This window comes from Chiloscyllium plagiosum, unplaced genomic scaffold (assembly GCF_037043375.1).
Source record: "Chiloscyllium plagiosum isolate Xiang-an unplaced genomic scaffold, Cpla_swu_hap1 HiC_scaffold_35, whole genome shotgun sequence".
Taxonomy (NCBI): domain Eukaryota; kingdom Metazoa; phylum Chordata; class Chondrichthyes; order Orectolobiformes; family Hemiscylliidae; genus Chiloscyllium; species Chiloscyllium plagiosum.
The window spans coordinates 20,897,069-20,916,278 of record NW_028270173.1 but is presented as its reverse complement, the minus strand read 5'-3'; the positions used below and the strand labels follow the sequence as shown (position 1 = coordinate 20,916,278).

Genomic DNA, 19,210 nt, shown 5'->3' with positions numbered 1-19,210 from the left:
ACTGTCCTGCCCCAATTTTCTAATTTAGTGCTATACTGCAGCAATTCTCCCATTATCTGATACCCTGTTCCAAATTCTCATATTTAGTCAAGCCTTTGCCAAATTCTCCCATTTCGTGCTGCACTGCCCAAATTCTCCCATTTGATGCTACACTGCACCAATTCTCCCATTATCTGATGCTCTGTCTCAAATTCTAGTGGTGCACGGAACTGAATCTTCAATTTACTGATGCTTGCAATATGTCTTCATTTTTATTGATTCCCTGTCCCTATTCCTCAATTTAGACATGCATTGCTCCAAGTCTCTGTTATATTGGCACGCCCACCAATTTTCTCATGTAATGACACTGTGCACCGAATTACCCATTTACTGATTTCCACAAATTTTCCAATTTCCTCATACTCCTGTACTAATTCTACCATTTACTAGCGCTCGAGACAGACTCAAATATTTAGCGGTGTCCTACTCCAAGTTTCCCATTTACTCGTGCCATGCCTAACTTCTCTAATATATTTCCACTGCGCACCAGTTTTTCCATTTAGTATTTCTCTGTGTCAATTCTCCAATCTTAGAAATCCCTGCATCAAAATTCCAGAATTACTGATCCTGTACATATCCTGCCTTTAGTAGTAAACTGTAACAAATCTTCCATTTCGTGGTACACTGTATTGAATTTCCACCACTAATCCTTTGTGACATTTTCCTATTTACTATTTCACTGCCCGTGTTCTCCCATTTGCGCCAAATCTTGAAGTTATCAGCACTCTGCACCAAGTTTGTCATTTATTGATGCCCCGCACCAATTCTTCAATTCAGTGTTCCTGACCACCATTTCGGCCAATTACTGATGTCCTGAACAAGTTCTCCACTCAGTGTTGCCCTCCACCAATCCTTAATTTGACTGATGGCCTCGCCACATTTAGGGGTGCAACTACACTAATTCTGTATCCTGTATTGTCCTGCTCTAATTCGTGCTACATTGCCCCAAATCTCGCATTTAGATCTAAATTGCACATATTCCCCCATTATCTAATGTACTTGCACAATTATTCCATTCTGTACTTCCTTGCAATTATTCTCCAGACTACTGCCAGAATTCGCTAATTTTGGTGATCCCTGCATCAAATCTCCAAATTACCAATCCTACACATGTCCTGCTTTTTGTGGTGAACTGCAGGAGCTCTCCCACTTCATGGTGCACCGTATTGATTTTCCACCACTAATCCTTTACAACATTTTCCTACTTAGTAATTCACTGCCCGCGTTCTCCCATTTACACCAATTCTCGAAGTTATCAGCACCCTGCACCAGGTTTCTCATTTACTGTCGCCCCGGACTGATTCTTCATTTAAGTGTTCCTCACCACCATTCACCCAACTACTCTTGTCATGAACAATTCTCCACTCAGTGTTGCCCTCATATTGACTGTTGCCCTTGCCCAATTTAAGAGTGCCCGACTCAAATTCGCCAACCTGTATTGTCCTGCGCCAATTCTCTCACTTAATGCTACACTGCACCAATGCACTCATTATCTGATGCCCTGTTCCAACTTATCATATATCGATTATTCCAAGCCCAGTTCTTCGAATTAGTAATTACTTGCAATGATTCTCCAATTTACTGGAGCGCTGGCAGCATTCTTAAACTTAGGCAAGTTGGACCGAAGGTTATGTTTCTGCACTGTACATCACTATGGCTCTGTTCAGGTCTCTACTGCACCAATTCCCCCATTTGACAATCCTGCACAAATCCGGGAAATGCAACAACTCTCCCTTTGATTATTATCTTGCCCCAGTTCTCCCACTAAGAGTTTAGTGGCACCTGCATGAATTCTCCAATTATTGATGCCCTGAATTTCCTTCCATTTCGTTGTTACCAGAGACATTTCTTCCAAGTGCTGGTGCCCTGCTGAATAGTTTTCATTTAGTGGTGCACTGAACTGAATCTCCAATTCTCTGATGTTTGCAACATTTCTTCTTTTTCCTGGTTCCCTGGCACTATCCCCAATTTAGAAATGCTCTGCTCCAATTCTGTAATATGTTGGCACTCCCACCAATTGTATAATATGATGGCACTGTGCACAGAATCTCCCAATTATTGATTAAATAAAATTTTCCATTCCCTCGTACCCTTATCCTAGTTCTTCAATTATGGATGCCCTGATAAAATTTTCCACTCAGTATTGCCCAAGCCAACCATCACATTGGCCGGGTCGCTCGGCTAATTTAGGGATGCCCTCCTCTAATTCGCCCATTCAGAATAGTCGTGCCCCAATTATCTCATTTAGTGCTATACTGCATCAATTCTCCCATTATCTGATGCCCTGTTCCAAATTCTTATATTGAGTTAAGCCTTTGCCCAATTATCCCATTTTGTGCTCCACAGCCCCAATTCTCCCATTTACTGCTATACTGCACCAATTCTCCAATTATCTGATGCTCTGTTTCAAATTCAAGTGTTGCAAGGAACTGAGTCTCCAATTTACTGAAGCTTGCAACATTTCTTCATTTTGTTGATCCCTGCCAGAATTGCCCAATTTAGACATGCTCTGCTCCAAGTCTCTAATATATTTGCTCTCCCACCAATGTTCTAATGTAATGGCACTGCGCACCAAATCTCCCATTTATTGATTCCTACTAATTTTCCAATTTCCTCATGCCCCTGCAGTAATTGTTCCATTTACTGACGCCTGAGACCGATTCTAATATTGAGGCGTGCCCCACTCCAAGTTTCCCATTTACCAGTGCCGTGCCTCAGTTCTCTAATATAGTTCCACTGTGCATCGGTTTTTCCATTTAGTATTTTTCAGCAACAATTCTTTAATCTTGGCAAACCCCGCATCAAATCTCCAAATGTCCGGTCCTACACATATCCTCCCTTTAGTGGTGAACTGCAGGAATTCTCCCATTTCGTGGTGCATTGTATTGAATCTCCACTATTAATCCTTTGCAACATTTGCCTTATTTACTTATTCAATGCCTGTGTTCTCCCATTTGCTCCAATTATCGAAGTTATCAGCACCATGCACTAGGGTTCTCATTTACTGTTGCCCCGCATCAATTCTTCAATTCATTGTTCACTATTTCCCCCAACGACTCTTGTCCTGAACAATTCTCCACTCAGTGTTGCCCTCATATTGACTGTTGCCCTTGCCCAAATTAAAAGTGCCCTACTCAAATTCTGCCAACCTGTGTTGTCCTGCTCCAATTCTCCCACTTAATGCTACACTGCACCAATTCGCCCATTATCTGATGCCCTGTTCCAACTTATCATATATCGATTACCCCATGTCCAATTAGTAGTTACTTACAATGATTCTCCAATTTAGTGGAGCGCTGCCAGCATTTTTAAATTTAGGCAAGTTGGACTGAAGTTTATGTTTCTGCACTGTATACCTCTATGGCTCTATTCAGGTCTCCACTGCACCAATTCTCCCATTTGACAATCCTGGACAAATCGAGGAAATGGACCAACTCTCCCTTTGAGCATTATCCTGCTTCAGTTCTCCCACTTAGACTTTAAGGGCATCTGCATGAAATCTCCAGTTATTGATGCCCTGCATCATTTCCTACCATGTAGTTATTCCCCGACATCCTTCTTCCAGGTACTGGTACAATGATGAATTTTCTTCATTTAGTGGTGCAATGAACTGAATCTCCAATTTACTGATGCCTCCATCATTTCTTTTTTTTTATTGTTTCCCTGGTCCTATCCCCGAATTTAGAAATGTTGTGCTGCAATTCTGTAATATATTGGCACTCCCACTAATTGTATAATGTAATGGTCCTGTGCACCCAATCACCCATTTAATGATTCCCACCAAATTTCCCATTTACTCATACCCTTATTCTAATACTTCCATTACTGACGTTCTGAAAAAGGTCTCCAATCAATGTTGCTCAAGCCAACCGTCATACTGACTGATTCCCTCGCCCAGTTTCAAGGGGCCCGACTCTAATTCTGCCATCCAGAATTATCCTGCTGCAATTCTCCCATTTAGCGCTTGACTGCACCAATTCTCCCATCATCTGTTGCCCTGTTCCAATTTCTCATATTGAGTTCAGCCTTTTGCCCAATTCACCCATTTAGTGATTCACTGCACCAATTCCCCCATTATCTGCTGCTCTGTCTCAAATTCCATTGGTGCACAGAACTGAATCTCCAATTTACTGATGCTTACAACATTTCTTCTTTTTATTGATGCCCTGCCAGTGTTCCCCAATTTAGACATGCTCTGCTCTAAGTCTCTAAATATTGGCACTCTAATTTAATGGCACTGTGCACGGAATCTCCCATTTATTGATTCCCACTAATTCTCTTATTTTCTCATGTCCTTGTCCTAATACTTCAATTTACTGATTCCACCATTTAGCAGTGCCCTACACCAAGTCTCCCATTTACTCGTGCCATGCCTGACTTCTCTAATATAGTTTCACTGCGCACCAGGTTTTTTTCCATTTCGTAGTCCTCTGCAACAATTCTCTAAACTTGGCAAACCCTGCATCGAATCTCCAAATTACCAGTCCTACATATATCCTCCCTTTACAGTTGAACTGCAAGAACTCTCCCATTTCGTGGTGCACTCTATTGACTCTGCACCACTTATCCTTTGCAACATTTGTCCCATTTACTGATTCACTGCCGCTGTTCTCCCACTTGCACCGAATCTCCCATTTATTGATTCCCACCAAATTTCCCATTCACCAATACCCCTATACTAATGAATCCATTATCGATGTCTCAAACAAGTTCTCCATTCAGTGTTGCCCAAGCCATTTAGTGGTCTGCAGCCAGAATTCTCCAACCTTGGCAATCCCTGCATCAAGTCTCCAAATTACCGGTCCTACACATTTCCTCCCTTTAGTGGTTAACTGAACCAATTCTCCTATTTTGTGGTGCACTGTATTGACTCTCTACCACTAAACATTAGCAACATTTGTACTATTTACTGATTCGAGCGTTCTCCCATTTGCTCCATTTCTTGAAGTTATTAGCACCTTGCACCAGCTCTCTAATTTACAAATTCCCCGCAACGGTTCTTCAACTTATTGTTGCCCAGCACCATTTCCTGGACAATACTGATACTGGACAACACCAATACTGATGTCCTGGACAAGTTCTCCACTCAGTGTTGCCTGAACACCAATCCTCATATTGGCTGATGCCCTCTCCCAATTTAGGGATGTCCTGCTCTAATTCTCCCATCCAGTATTGTGCTGCCCCAAAACTCCCACTTTGTACTCCTCTGCACCAAATCTGCCATTGAGTGCTACACTGCACCAAGTTCTCCCATTTCGAGCTAAACGGCACAGATTCTCACATTATCTGATGTCCTTTTCCAAATTCCCATATTTAGATACACCCTTGCACATTTCTTCCATTCTGTACTTCCTTGCAATGATTCGCCAATTTAGTGGTCCACGGCCAGAATTCTCTAATTTTGGCGATCCCTGCATCAAATCTCCAAATTACCGATCCTACCCATATCCTCCGTTCACTGGTGAAATGCAAGAACCCTCTCATTTCGTGGTGCACTATATTGAATCTCCACCACTGCTCCTTTTCAACAGTTGACCTATTTATTGCCCGTGTGCTCCCATTTGATCTAACTCTCGAAGTTATCAGCACCCCGCACCAGGTTTCTCATTTACTGATGTCCCGCGAGATTTCTTCAATTCAGTGTTCCTTACCACCATTTCCGCCAATTACTGATGTCCTGAACAAGTTCTCCACTCAGTGTTGTCCTCATATTGACTGATGCCCTCGCCCAATTTAGAGGTGCCCTACACTAATTCTGCCATCCTGTATTATCCCTTCCCAATTCTTCCATTTAGTGCGACACTGCACGAATTCTCCCATTATCCCCAATTTAGTGGAGCGCTGCTAGAATTCTTAAATTTAGGTTTGGACAAGTTAGACAGAAGGGTGTGCTGTATATATCGATGGCTCTATATGGGCTCAGCTTCCCTGTACCAATTCTCCCATTTACCAATTCTGCACAAATCCCGGAAATGCACCAATTCTCCCTTTGAGTATTATATATGTCCCAGTTCTCCCACTTAGAATTTAATGGCACCTGCCTGAATTCTGCAATTATTGCATCACTTCCTTCCATTTAGTTGTTTCCTGATACAATTCTTCCACCTGTTGCTACCCTGCTGATTGTTTTTTTCATTTAGTAGTGCACTTAACAGAATTTCCAATTTACTGATGCTTGCAACATTTCTCCCTTTTACTGGTTCCCTGCCCCAATTCCCCAATGTAGACATACTGTGTTCCAATTCTCTGAGACATTGGCACACCCATCAATTTTCTATTGCAATTGCACTCTGCACAGAATCTCCCATTTATTGATTCCCAACAAGTCTCCCATTTACTCATACCCCCTGGACGAATTGTTCCATTTACTGATGCTCGAGCCCTATTCTACCATTTAGGGGTGCCCTATACTAATTTTCCTATTTGCTGCTGCCATGCCTCAGTTCCCTAATTTAGTTCTACTGTGCATCAGGTCTTCCAATTAGTATTTATCTGCAATGATTTTCCCATTTAGTGGTCCGCAGTCAGAATTCTCTAATCTTGGCAATGTCTGCATCTCATCTCCAGAATTACCGATCCATGGTTTGTTTCCATGCTGTACGTCTCCATGGCTCGATTTAGGGCTTGCCCGCAGCACCAAGTCCCCCATTTACCATACCTGCACATATCCAGGAAATGGACCAACTCTCCCTTTGAGTATTATCCTGCCCCAGTTCTCCCTCTTAGAATTAAATGTCACCTGCATGAATTCTCCAAATATTGATGCTCTCCATCAAATCCTTGCATTTAATTATTCCCTGGTACACTAATTCCACATAGGAGTGCCCTACTGAATTCTTTATTCATTTCGTGGTGCACTGAACTGAGTCTCCAATTTACTGATGCTTGCAACATTTCTACCTTTTTTATTCCCTGGCCCTATTCTCCAGTTTAGACTTGCTGTGCCCAATTCACTAAGATATTCTCTATGTGGGGCTCCGTTTCCCTCCAACAATTCTCACATTTACCAATTCTGCACAAATCCAGGAACTGCACCAACTCTCCCCTTGAGTGTTGTCCTGCCCCAGTATTTCCACCTATGAATTTAATGTAATTTTCTAATGTAATGTCACTGTGCACCAAATCTCACATTTATTAATGCCCGCCATGTCTCCCATTTACACATACCTCTGTACTGATTCTTCCATTTACTGATACCGTAGCCTGATTCTACCACTTTGATGCGCCCTACTCTCGTTCTCCCACTTACTGGTGCGATGCTCAAATTCTCTAATTCAGTTCCACTGCACATCAGTTCGTCCATTTAGTATTTCTCTGCAATAATTCTCCCATTGAGTGACCTGATGCCAGAATTCTCGAATTTTCCCTGCATCAAATCTCCAAATTACTGACCCTGCAGTTATCCTCCCTTTTGTGGTGAACTGCACCAACTGTCCCGTTTCATGGTGCACTGTATTGAATCGCCACCACGAATCCTTTTCAACATTTGTCCGAGTTACTGATTCACTGCCCGTGTTTTCCCATTTTCTACAATTTTTGAAGTTATCAGCACCCTGCACCAGGGCTCTCATGTACTGATGCCCCGCATCAATTCTCCAATTCAGTGCTTGTTCAGCACCATTTTCCCCTTTTACTGATATCCTGAACAAGTTCTCAACTCAATGTTGGAGAATATTAGAGAATTGGCACACATTTCAAAATTGGTGGAAATGCTGCTAAGCAACACCGAATTGAGCAATTGGTGCGGGAATCAGTTAATGAGAGATAAGCTGCAGGGTGCTGACAACGTCGCGAATTGGAGCAAAGTATGGAACACGGGCAGTGAATCAGTAAATAGGGCAAATATTGCAAATTATTGGTGGTGGAGATTCAATACAGTTCAATACAAAATGGGAGAGTTGCTGCAGTTCACCAGCAAACGGAGGATATGTTCAGGATCGGTAATTTGTAGAATTGATACAGGGATCGCCAAGATTAGGTAATTAGATTAGATTAGATTACTTACAGTGTGGGAACAGGCCCTTCGGCCCAACAAGTCCACACCGATCCGCCGAAGCGCAACCCACCCATACCCATACATTTACCCCTTTAACGTAACACTACGGGCAATTTAACATGGCCAATTCACCTGACCTGCACATCTTTGTGACTGTGGGAGGAAACCGGAGCACCCGGAGGAAACCCACGCAGACACGGGGAGAATGTGCAAACTCCACACAGTCAGTCGCCTGAGTCGGGAATTGAACCCGGGTCTCTGGCACTGTGAGGCAGCAGTGCTAACCACTGGGCCACCGTGCCGTCCACAATTCTGGCAGCAGACCACTAAATGGGAGATTTGTTGCAGAGAAATACTAAATGGAAGAACTGGTGCACAGTGGAACTAAAAACGAAAACTGAGGGATGGAACCAGTAAATGGGAGAATGAGAGTAGGGCACCCCTAAATGGTATAATTGGCTGAGCGCATCAGTAAATGGAAGAATTCACATTGGAGTATGAATATTGGGAGAATTGGTGGGCATCAGTAAATGGGAGGTTTAGTGCATAGGGCCATAACATTTGAAATTTGGTAATATATTGAGAGCCAATATATTCGAGAATTGGAGCAAAGCAGGTATAAATTGGCGAAAAGGGGCAGGGAATCAATAAAAAGAAGAAATGTTGCAACCATCAGTAAATTGGAGACTCACTTCAGTGCACCACTAAATTTTAAAAAATTATCAGGACATCTTTAAGTTGAGGAAGTGTATCAGGGCTGAAAATGTGTTGCTGGAAAAGCGCAGCAGGTCAGGCAGCATCCAAGGATCAGGAGAATCGATGTTTCGGGCATGAGCCCTTCTTCAAAAATTAGGAAAGTGTGCCAAGCAGGCTAAGGTAAAAGGTAGGGAGGAGGGACTTGGGAGAAGGGTGTTGGGAATGCGATAGGTGGAAGGAGGTTAAGGAGAGAGTGATAGGTCGGAGTGGGAGTGCGGGCGGAGAGGTCAGGAAGAAGATTACAGGTTAGGAAGGTGGTCCTGAGTTCAAGGTTTGGGACTGAGACAAGGTGGGGGGAGAGGAAATGAGGAAACTGGAGAAATCTGAGTTCATCCCTTGTGGTTGGAGGGTTCCAAGGCGGAAGATGAGGCGCTCTTCCTCCAGTCGTCGTGTTGCTATGGTCTGGCGATGGAGGAGTCCAAGGACCTGCATGTAACGTGACTGAGGAGCGTCTGGGCAGAGGAAATGAGCTGGGGTGTGCAGTGAGAGAGGGACTCACTGAAATCTTTGTAGAGGAAGGAAGAGAGCTTCTTCAAGCAAGGCATCCTTGTAAGAGGATTGACAATAGGTTAAAATCTTCTAGGAGAAAGTGAGGACTGCAGATGCTGGAGATCAGAGCTGAAAATGTGTTGTTGGAAAAGCGCAGCAGGTCAGGCAGCATCCAAGGAGCAGGAGAATCGATAGTTCAGGCATGAGCCCTTCTTCAGGAATGAGGGAAGTGTGCTAAGCAGGCTAAGATAAAAGGTAGGGAGGAGGGAGTTGGGGGAGGGGCGTTGGAAATGCGATAGATGGAAGGAGGTTAAGGTGAGAGTGATAAGGTGAGGGTGAGAGGCCAGAGTGGGGGCAGAGAGGTCAGGAAGAAGATTGCAGGTTAGGAAGGTGGTGCTGAGTTCGAGGGTTGGGACTGAGACAAGGTGGGGGAGGAGAAATGAGGAAACTGGAGAAATCTGAGTTCATCGCTTGTGGTTGGAGGGTTCCTAGGCGGAAGATGAGGCGCTCTTCCTCCAGCTGTCGTGATGCTATGGTCTACCGATGGAGGAGTCCAAGGACCTGCATGAAACATTGCTGAAGAGCTTTTGGGCAGAGGAGATGACCTGGGGTGTGCAGTGAGAGAGGGACTCACTGAAATCCTTGTAGAGGGAGGAAGAGAGCTTCTTCAAGGAAGGCATCCTTGTAAGAGGATTGGCAGTAGGTTAAAGTCTTCTAGGAGAAAGTGAGGACTGCAGATGCTGCAGAAGTGTATCAGGGAACATCTAAGTGGAAGGAATTGATGCAGGCCTTCAATAATTGGAGAATTCATGTAGGTGCCTTTAAATTCGAAGTGGGAGAACTGTGGCAGGATTATACTCGAAGTGAGAGCCTTGGCACCGCCTGGATTTGTGCAGGAGTGGTAAATGAGAGAATTGGTCCAGCGGAGACCACAATAGAACCATGGAGATGTACAGCATGGCAACAGGCCCTTTGTTCCAACATATCCATGTCTGAATTTATGAATTCTGGCTGCATCCACTAAATCAACCTGGCCAAAGAAACATTGACTACACAATTAGAAGACCCAAAGACACATACACCAGACACCACTGACTTCATCAGCAAGGATAGTATCATCAAGCTACTGGACCTCTCCTGACCACGCACTTCACTTTCAAAAACAAAATCTACAGACAAACCAATGGCATGCCCATGGGATCTCCAATATCATGAATCTTAGCAGAGGCAGCAATGCAGAGACTCGATCAAACAGCTCTGCCAACCATCCTACCCAAACTTTGGGTCCGCTACGTGGGTGACACCTTTGTCATCAGTAAATGCAACAAATTAGAGGAAACCTTCAAGACCAACAATAATACACTTACTGGCATAAAATTCACTAAAGAGGAGGAAAACAACAATAAACTGCCATTCCTAGATGTCACAGTAGAGCGAAAAACCAGCATCTAAAGGAAAATAATACAAACGGGCCAGATATTGAATTCAGAAGCAACCATCGCAACATCTACAAATGAAGCTGCATCAGAACATTATTTCAATGAGCCATCACACACAGCAGCACAGAGGAACTACTCAGTAGAGGAAAATCACCTATACAGTGTATTCAAATAGAATGTGTCCCCAATGAACACAGTTCGCCGATTTTTCAGCAACAACCCCAAACAAATAGACAAAACGCATTAATAAACCTTAGCCACTCTCCCCTACATCAAAGACATCTCTGAAATGACTGCCAGACTACCGAGACACCTTGGCATAATGGTAGCCCACAAACCCACCAATACACTAAAACAGCCGCTAATTAACGTAAAAGATCCTATACAGACAGCAAGCAAAACTAATGTAAGTTACAAAATACAATGCAATAACTGGGAGAAACACCACATTGGACAAATAGGCAGAGGATTAGCTGCCAGAATACATGAACTTCAACTGGCCACAAAGCGACATGACCCTCTCAACACATCCATCCTAGGACAAGCCATGAAAGAAAACACACATGAGAATAGCATTCCAACCGGAACTCGAACAACAACCACATTGACTTGGACCCCATTTACCAGCCCCTGAGAAAAAGAACAGGAAATGACATCATCATATGAAATGACGCCACCACGAGAAATGACATCACTGACACAAGGAAACCCAAACGTATAATCAGAAAGCTGGAAACCCCAGCAGTGTTTCATCCAGAGTTTCACTGAACATGTTACCTAGTATTGTGACAAAACGTCTGAAAATGAACCTTCCAGGTAAGTGAGCAAGTCTACGCCCAGGACCTCAACCTGAACTACAAATCTTCTCATTACTGTCTGAGATATGAGTCTGATTCCGTGCTGTGCATCTTCATGACTGTATCTCTGTCTGCCTCCTGTCCTTGACAAGCATTTACAGTAAGCTATGTGATCCCCACAGAAACAAAGCCAGTGTCTGTCAGGCGTTAGAACTCGGAGTTTTGAAATGGTGACAAGGGACCTGATTGCCTCAGCCTGATCTTAATGGCGTGTGGAACATAAGGTCATTCAAGAGGTAGATTCAAGTGGTCAGCTATCACCATTGTAAATCACACTGTGCAATCAGACTGTTCTGGAGAATGTGACCGTTAAACTGAGATCTTTTAGCGCAGAGAGAGGAATCTCACAACAGGGTCACATGAGCCTTCAAGTTGCATCTTTCCAATCTCATCCTTCTCTTCCTCCCATAGCTACTGAATTCAGCCAAAAATGAAGAAGCATTCTTAAGAGCCATTGTCATTTTCTATCAGAAAGATCTTCACAACATGATTTCTTTGGTTCTACTTCGACTGAGAGTCATGACAGTTTACGAAAATGTATACTATTTTCCCACAAGATCTCCCTCAACGACATAGAAGTCCCTCGAAGATTTCTGTAGTCATTCCAATTTGTGAAAAAACATTCTTTATTAAATTTCCGGAAGGAGTATCCGCTGTGCTGTAATTTAGAACTTCCAAAAAATCCATTCATATCAACATTTCACAGAATTATATATTTCATCTCAGGTACCACTAAAACTGTGGCACTTTAACCATTATTAATGAAGAAAATCTATCTCACATCTACTTAAATTTACTCAGTGCCCAAGGAGCGAACTCACATGCCACAGATTTATGACCCTTTGCGGGAGAGAAGTTCTGCTCATCTGCTATCACTTAATCAAAAACAGTGCACTCTCATTCTACATTGCCCTACAGAAAGGAAACATCCTCACTGTGCCTCTTTTGTCAATTATCAAATCAACTATCAAAGTTCAAAGAACTAACAGCTTTGGCAGATACCTATGATATCACACGCTGTCTGTTGCAAGTGGGGATTTAGACGTGGGAATTCATAAAGAGATTTGAGAGACAGAATTTAAGGGGAAGGAACTAGTTTTAGGGAGCGAATGGAAGCATGTAAAGGCCATAAATCTGAAAGCCCTGAACTTAGAATGATAAAAAGAAAATAACACATCAGTTGAAATCATGGTAGACACACAAAAGCTCAATGTTGGACTTTCATCGGGGCACTTATTGAAGTGCTGGAAAGTCGAAGTAATCCTCAGGTAAAAGCGAATCTGGAAAGGAAATGGATATTTAATGATAAGAGTGTTATACAGGGCACATTCTTCATCACCCACTGACAAAATGATTCAGTAGAATGAAGGTTTTATGTCTTTCATTTCAAGGAAGTCGACTTTCTTCATTTCTTCCATCAAGAGCACGTGAAATGATTGGAAAATATCAGACATGGGATGGCACAGTCCAGGAGTGATCCCATAACTTAGAAAGGAATGACCTGGAGTCTGCTGTAAAGAGGATGAAGAAGCAGAGACGAGAAGCAATATGATGATTGTCACAGTTCCGGTGTTAAACAGGAACTTGTAGATTTGGCGAGCATTCATTGTACAGGGCTGTTACTTAAGTCTCAGATAAAAGTGACTCTGGTGGAAAAATAAGAATAAGATTCTCGTGAACAGTGCTGAGGAGGTTCAGCAGGTTTGCAGAAAAACTGCGACTGTTTGTTGCATTTAAAACTGGCTTGTTTGGGAGCTGCCCTAAAATGAAGATTTGTGGCTGAATCCTCAAAGAAAGGAACCTATATTATATGGAGGCAATTGAGCAAGTTTTTGTCACTAAACCGTTGTGTACCTCATGCTGGTGGCCTGTCAGGCAGCGATGTCTGGTTAATGTTTGAGGTCAATTACTGCTTACCTGTTCTTTCATGTGAAAACACAATTATGTTGAGCACGATTTGCATGTGAATTCATGTTGGATTTTAGTTTCATTACGATTTTATTCATTTCACATTGTGCTCTTCAGTAACTTCAAATCTTTTGTTTTTTTTATAACTGTTTCATTTGTAACATTCGATGATACTGGAATTCTCCAGATTAGATTTATGATTATGTTGAAATCTGGGATTCAGACTTTCATCCAACTCAGTACATCTTTCTCCTGATACCCTTTGGTCCCTTAACCCTCAGAATAAAATAAACTTCTTCTTGAAAGCACGTAATATTTTAGTCTCACCCTCTTCCTAAGGCAGAAAGTTGTGGAGGCTCACCACTCTCGGTGAAGGAACCTCTCTTCATCTCAGTCCTACGCGCTCAGAGTATGACCACAGGTTCATAACTCTCCTTTAATCGGATCATTATTCGTACTCTTGCCCTGCTCAGTTTTGTTGGAAATTTTGAGTTTTCAGGTTAGTTTTAGAGAACTATATTGGTACAACAACATTCTTTCGCATTCTTCTTAACTTCAGTGAAATATCCAATCTTCATAGGTCAGTCCTGCCAACCCAGGATTCAGTCTGGTCAATTTTCGTTATGTTTCCTCAATGCCAATAACTTTCTCATCAGATAAGGAGACCAAATCTGCACTTAATATCCCAGATGTGGTCCCACAAAAACCCGAAATAATCACAACAAGATTCCCCTTCTCCATTTCTCAAATGCTTTTACTATCCAGACAGCATTTATTTGCTTTCTTCATTACCTTCTTCACCTGCATGCTTACTTTCAGAGATTGGTGGACATGCGCACCCATGAATTGTTGCACCTCCTAACCTCCCAATGTATTGTCATTCAGGTAATATTCTGCCTTCCTGTTTTTGTAATTAAAGTGGATACAGTCACATTTATCCATCTGTCATCTTCATCTGCTGTGCATTTGGCCATGAAAACAAATTGTTCAAATTACGCTGAAACATCTGTGTATCCACATCTGTCCAAATGTCTTGCAAAATGGTGTCATTGTACTCAGCTCTCCAATTCCTCTGACTGTTCGTTCTATATGAACACCACCCTCTGTGTGAAAAATATACCCCTCAGGTCCCATTAAAATGTTTCCCGTTTCATCCTAATATCTATGCCCTTATGTTTTAAAATTCCATATCCTGGAGAAAAGACCTTGGCTATTCACCTTATCTGTGCCCAGCCATGATTTTATAAACCTCTATGAGATCATCCCTCTGGTCCAAAGATTAACACGTGTCACGACATATACAGCTGCTGCTAATCGTCTTTCCCTCCAATCTCAGTAATATCTTTCCAATTGTTTACTACGCCAATTCCAGTTCAATAACATCCTACCTATTGCAGGACTAACCGAATTGTATTCAGTCCGCCAAATGTAGCTGTAATAATGATCTGCTCTGCCGCAACAAGATGTCCCAATTTTATACTCAATTTCTAACCAATGAAAGCAAACATTCGAAACGTCTCCTTAATCACCCATCTAACAATGTGCAACTTTGAAGGAACTATGCACCTGCCTCCCGAGGTCACTCCGCTGGACAACACTCACCAGTTCCCAACCATTAACCCTGCAATTCCTACCTTGGTCTGTGTCACATAAATGTATTAGCTCACATCTATCCAAAGTAGACCCCCTCTTCCGCTATATGCTCATATGTAGCAAGACACGCACAGTATTGATGCACCATCTAATGCCTTTAACATCCGATCCCTCTGCCAACGCACATATGCAGCAATGTGTACCCTACATACGATGCAATTCAACAACGTATCCAGGCTCCTGGCATAGCATCTTCCCAGCTTGTGGTGTCTACCATTTACATGGACAGGACAGCATACACAATGGAACGCTACCTCCGCTGGTGCCCATTCAAACTACACATCATCGTGACTTGGAAATATATTGCCAATACTTCACTGTCACTGTGTCAAGAAGTCTCCTTGTCACAGATTAAGGCCGTTGTTCAATATTGGCCTGGACGCTGCTGTCGTCAGTACCCATGAAAAAGCCATCTGTAGTTTTGATGGACCCGGGTCACAATGTTGTTGTGAATTCATCCAGTAGTACTTCCAGCTCCTTTCTACATCGATCTCCAGTCCTCTGGACTTACTAACCATTGTTTCTATCCACTTGGTCCAACCCTTCAGCGTTCTAACTGTTTATATCAATTCAGAGTGAAAAGTGTAGAATACCAGGTTAGAACCTCCCAAAACATTTCACGAAGGTCGCCCATACTCTAACTCTTCTAGTTGTTTTATGCAGATGTAAGGTACATATTCCAGCTTTGATGCACCTGGTCAAACCACTTGGCTTCAAGTAAAACAATTTATTTACACACCACTGAATGAAATACAAATTGAAATATAATTGGACAACCGAGCCATCACGACAAACCCCACAACTTAACAAAGGAGCTGTTCCAATTTTCTGCAACAACCCCATAAAAACAGCAGTTGGAAAGAAACGTTTAGTTCAAACTACAGGTTCTTACGGGAGAGATGTTAGAGAGAGGCATCAGAACCTCTGCCTTTCACAATCCCGTTTGAATAAAAGATACAAGGACAACAGAACCCTGTTAAGGCAGCAGTATCATCACGAAAGACACAGTAAAATATCAGTCACTTGATTAATAATGACGTATTTTATTTTGTTCATTCCAGAATGTGGGCATCCCTGCCAAGGTTGGCATTTTCCCAAAGGGCAGCTAAGACTCAATCCTAATGTTCTGAGATCGACATGGCTGTGGATCGTACATCACATATACGATGGAGATGCTTAAAAGCCGTCAGAGGTTCTCGCCGAAAAGACAATCAATTTTTGAAGACAATTAATTTTCCCGCATGTTAATCATGAATGGCGACATAATCAACATTGTGCTCGCGCTATTTGCATAGAATATTCAACGAAGATTGGTGGAGTTGTGGATAGTGAGGAGGGCTGTTGTCGGCTGCAAAGAGACTTAGATATGATGCTGGGCTGAGGAGTGACAGATGGAGTTCAACCCTGCCAAGTGTGAGGTTGTCCATTTTGGAAAGACAAATAAGAATGCGGAATATCAGGTTAATGGTAGGGTTCTTACTGAGGTGGAGGAACAGAGGGAACTTGGGGTCTATGTTCATAGATCTTTAAAAGTTGCCACTCAGGTGGACAGAGCTTGTAAGAAAGCCTATGGTGTTCATTAGCAGAGGGATTGAATTCAAGAGTCATGAAGTGATGTTGCAACTGGATAGGACTTTGGTACGGCCACATTTGCAGTACTGTGTGCAGTTCTGGTCGCCTCACTTTAGGAAAGATGTGGAAGCTTTGGAGAGGGTGCAGAGAAGATTTACCAGGATATTGCCTGGAATGAAGAATAGGTCGAACGAGGATAGGTTGAGAGTGCTAGGCCTTTTCTCGTTGGGACGGCGAAGGATGAGGGGTGACTTGATAGAGGTGTATAAGATGACCCGAGGAATAGATAGAGTAGACAGTCAGAAACTTTTTTCCCCGGATGCAACAGAGTGTTACAAGGGGACATAAATTTAAGGTGAAGGATGGAAGGTGAAGGGGAGATGTCAGGGGTGGGTTCTTTACCCAGAGAGTGGTGGGGGCATGGAATGCGCTGCCTATGGGTGTGGTAGAGTCAGAATCTTTGGTGACCTTTAAGCGGCAATTGGATAGGTATATGGATGGGTGCTTAAGGTAGGACAAATGTTCGGCCCAAACATCGTGGGCTGAAGGGCCTGTTCTGTGCTGTATTGTTCTATGTTCTATGTTCTATTTGCCACGGTGGAATTTCAACCTATGTCCCCAGGATATGAGATTAGGTTTTAGAATGCTTGCCAAGTGAGGTGATTAGATTAGATTACTTACAGTGTGGAAACAGGCCCGTCGGCCCAACAAGTCCACACCGACCCGCCGAAGCGCAACCCACCCAGACCCATTCCCCGACATTTACCCCTTCATCTAACAATACGGGCAATTTAACTTGGCCAATTCACCTAACCTGCACATTTTGGACAGTGGGAGGAAACCGGTGCACCCGGACAAAACCCACGCAGACACGGGGAGAACGTGCAAACTCCACACAGTCAGTCGCCTGAGGCGGGAACTGAACCCGGGTCTCTGGCGCTGTGAGGCAGCAGTGCTAACCACTGTGCCACCGTGCAGCCCATTAAACCACCAACTCCTCCCATCAATACAAATTATTTTCATAACTTTCTGAATAGAGCATAAGGAGATTTCAGCAAGTTCTTCACCTCCTCTCTGAATCTCCTCTGGGTCAGTGCATAAATACAAGTATTTGAGCAGGAGCTGGTGCACATCAGCAGGAACGCTGCCCTGATTGCCACATAGAGTGAGTTTGAAACTTGGAGAGACGTATTGTGGGTAAAGCTGACGCAGATATGGATGACAGTGATGGGGCTGCCAGCACCATGAAGCAGCCAGAGATGGTGAAGAGCAGAATGATGGAGGTCCTCCTGCTCTTCAGCTCGGGATCTCTGCCCATCTCCCCAGCACCATAGCTGCTGTCCTTCAGAGCCCGGCGAACTCTGCTGGCTGCTAGGATATGGCCAGCGGTGAGAGTGTTCAACAGCAGGAGCAGGGGAATAGGAAGAAACATGTTTGAGATGTTGGAGAGCCACCGGTGAGCTGCCCAGGCCGGTGAAGTGAGGTAACTGGTGACGGTGCGGCAGCCCCACTGTACATTGTTCAGAACATGAGTGGGCTCATAGCGAAAAGACAAGGGAATGTTGACCATGACGTTAAGAGAACTCACGATGAATATAACCACGTTAGCCATTCTTTCAGTGCAATACATCCCCTTCAATTTGTTGCAGCAAATTGCTACAAAGCGGTCAAAGGTGAAGGCGATGGTAAACCAGATGGAGAGTTGGATGCTGAACCCTTGCAGGAAGGCACTGAGTCGGCAGGCGGGGGTGTAGTTCAGCAGTGAATCCGGGAAATGATACTTGAAGATCTGGCTCACAATTACGTTGAAGACAAGGACCATCATATCTCCTGTTGCCATGGCAATCATGTAGTGAGTGATTCCTTTGGAAAGGCCGCACTTCCCTTGGGAAAGAATCAGCACTGTCATCAGGTTCGCTGTAAGGAAAATCAAATCGTGAGATGTATCCAAACACCCAGAGATGTGCAGCGATGAGGTCTTGGGTTAGACAAGACTGATGTGCTGCTGGCAATGCTAGACTTGAACTTCAATGGAAAACAGTGAAATCTCATTCGCAATACATTGTCTGTGTCATGGAAATAATCAAAGGGTAATTTCAGGACTGGTATATTCTATTGCTCATCACTTTGCACCGTTTGCTCTCCTGATTTCAAGGCAACAACTCAGACTTCAAGGAAACAACTTCAAGGAAGTCACTCAGAGAAGGACCACTTGCCACATTCCTGCGATTAAGGTCTTGTTGGCTGAAGTGAGGTTATGCCCATCTACATTCGAGTCTGGAAGAATATAAGGTGATTTCATTGAAACATATAAGATCTTGCGGGGACGAGACAAAGTGGAACACAAAAAGAGATATTTACTTTCGACTACAGTGATTAAGCCGAGGGGACACGGTATCAGAATAAATTGTTTCCTTTTTCAAACAAACGTAACAAATGTATTATACTCCGAGAGAGTGGTTGGAGAGTGCAATTCTGTTCCCTTGAAGGTAATGGGATGT

At 43.3% G+C, this 19,210-nt stretch overlaps 1 pseudogene; it reads right to left on the bottom strand.

Moving 5' to 3' along the window:
* Nucleotides 1-17,728: 17,728 nt before the first annotated feature.
* Nucleotides 17,729-18,531, bottom strand: LOC148140420 (uncharacterized; annotated as a pseudogene).
* Nucleotides 18,532-19,210: the final 679 nt, after the last annotated feature.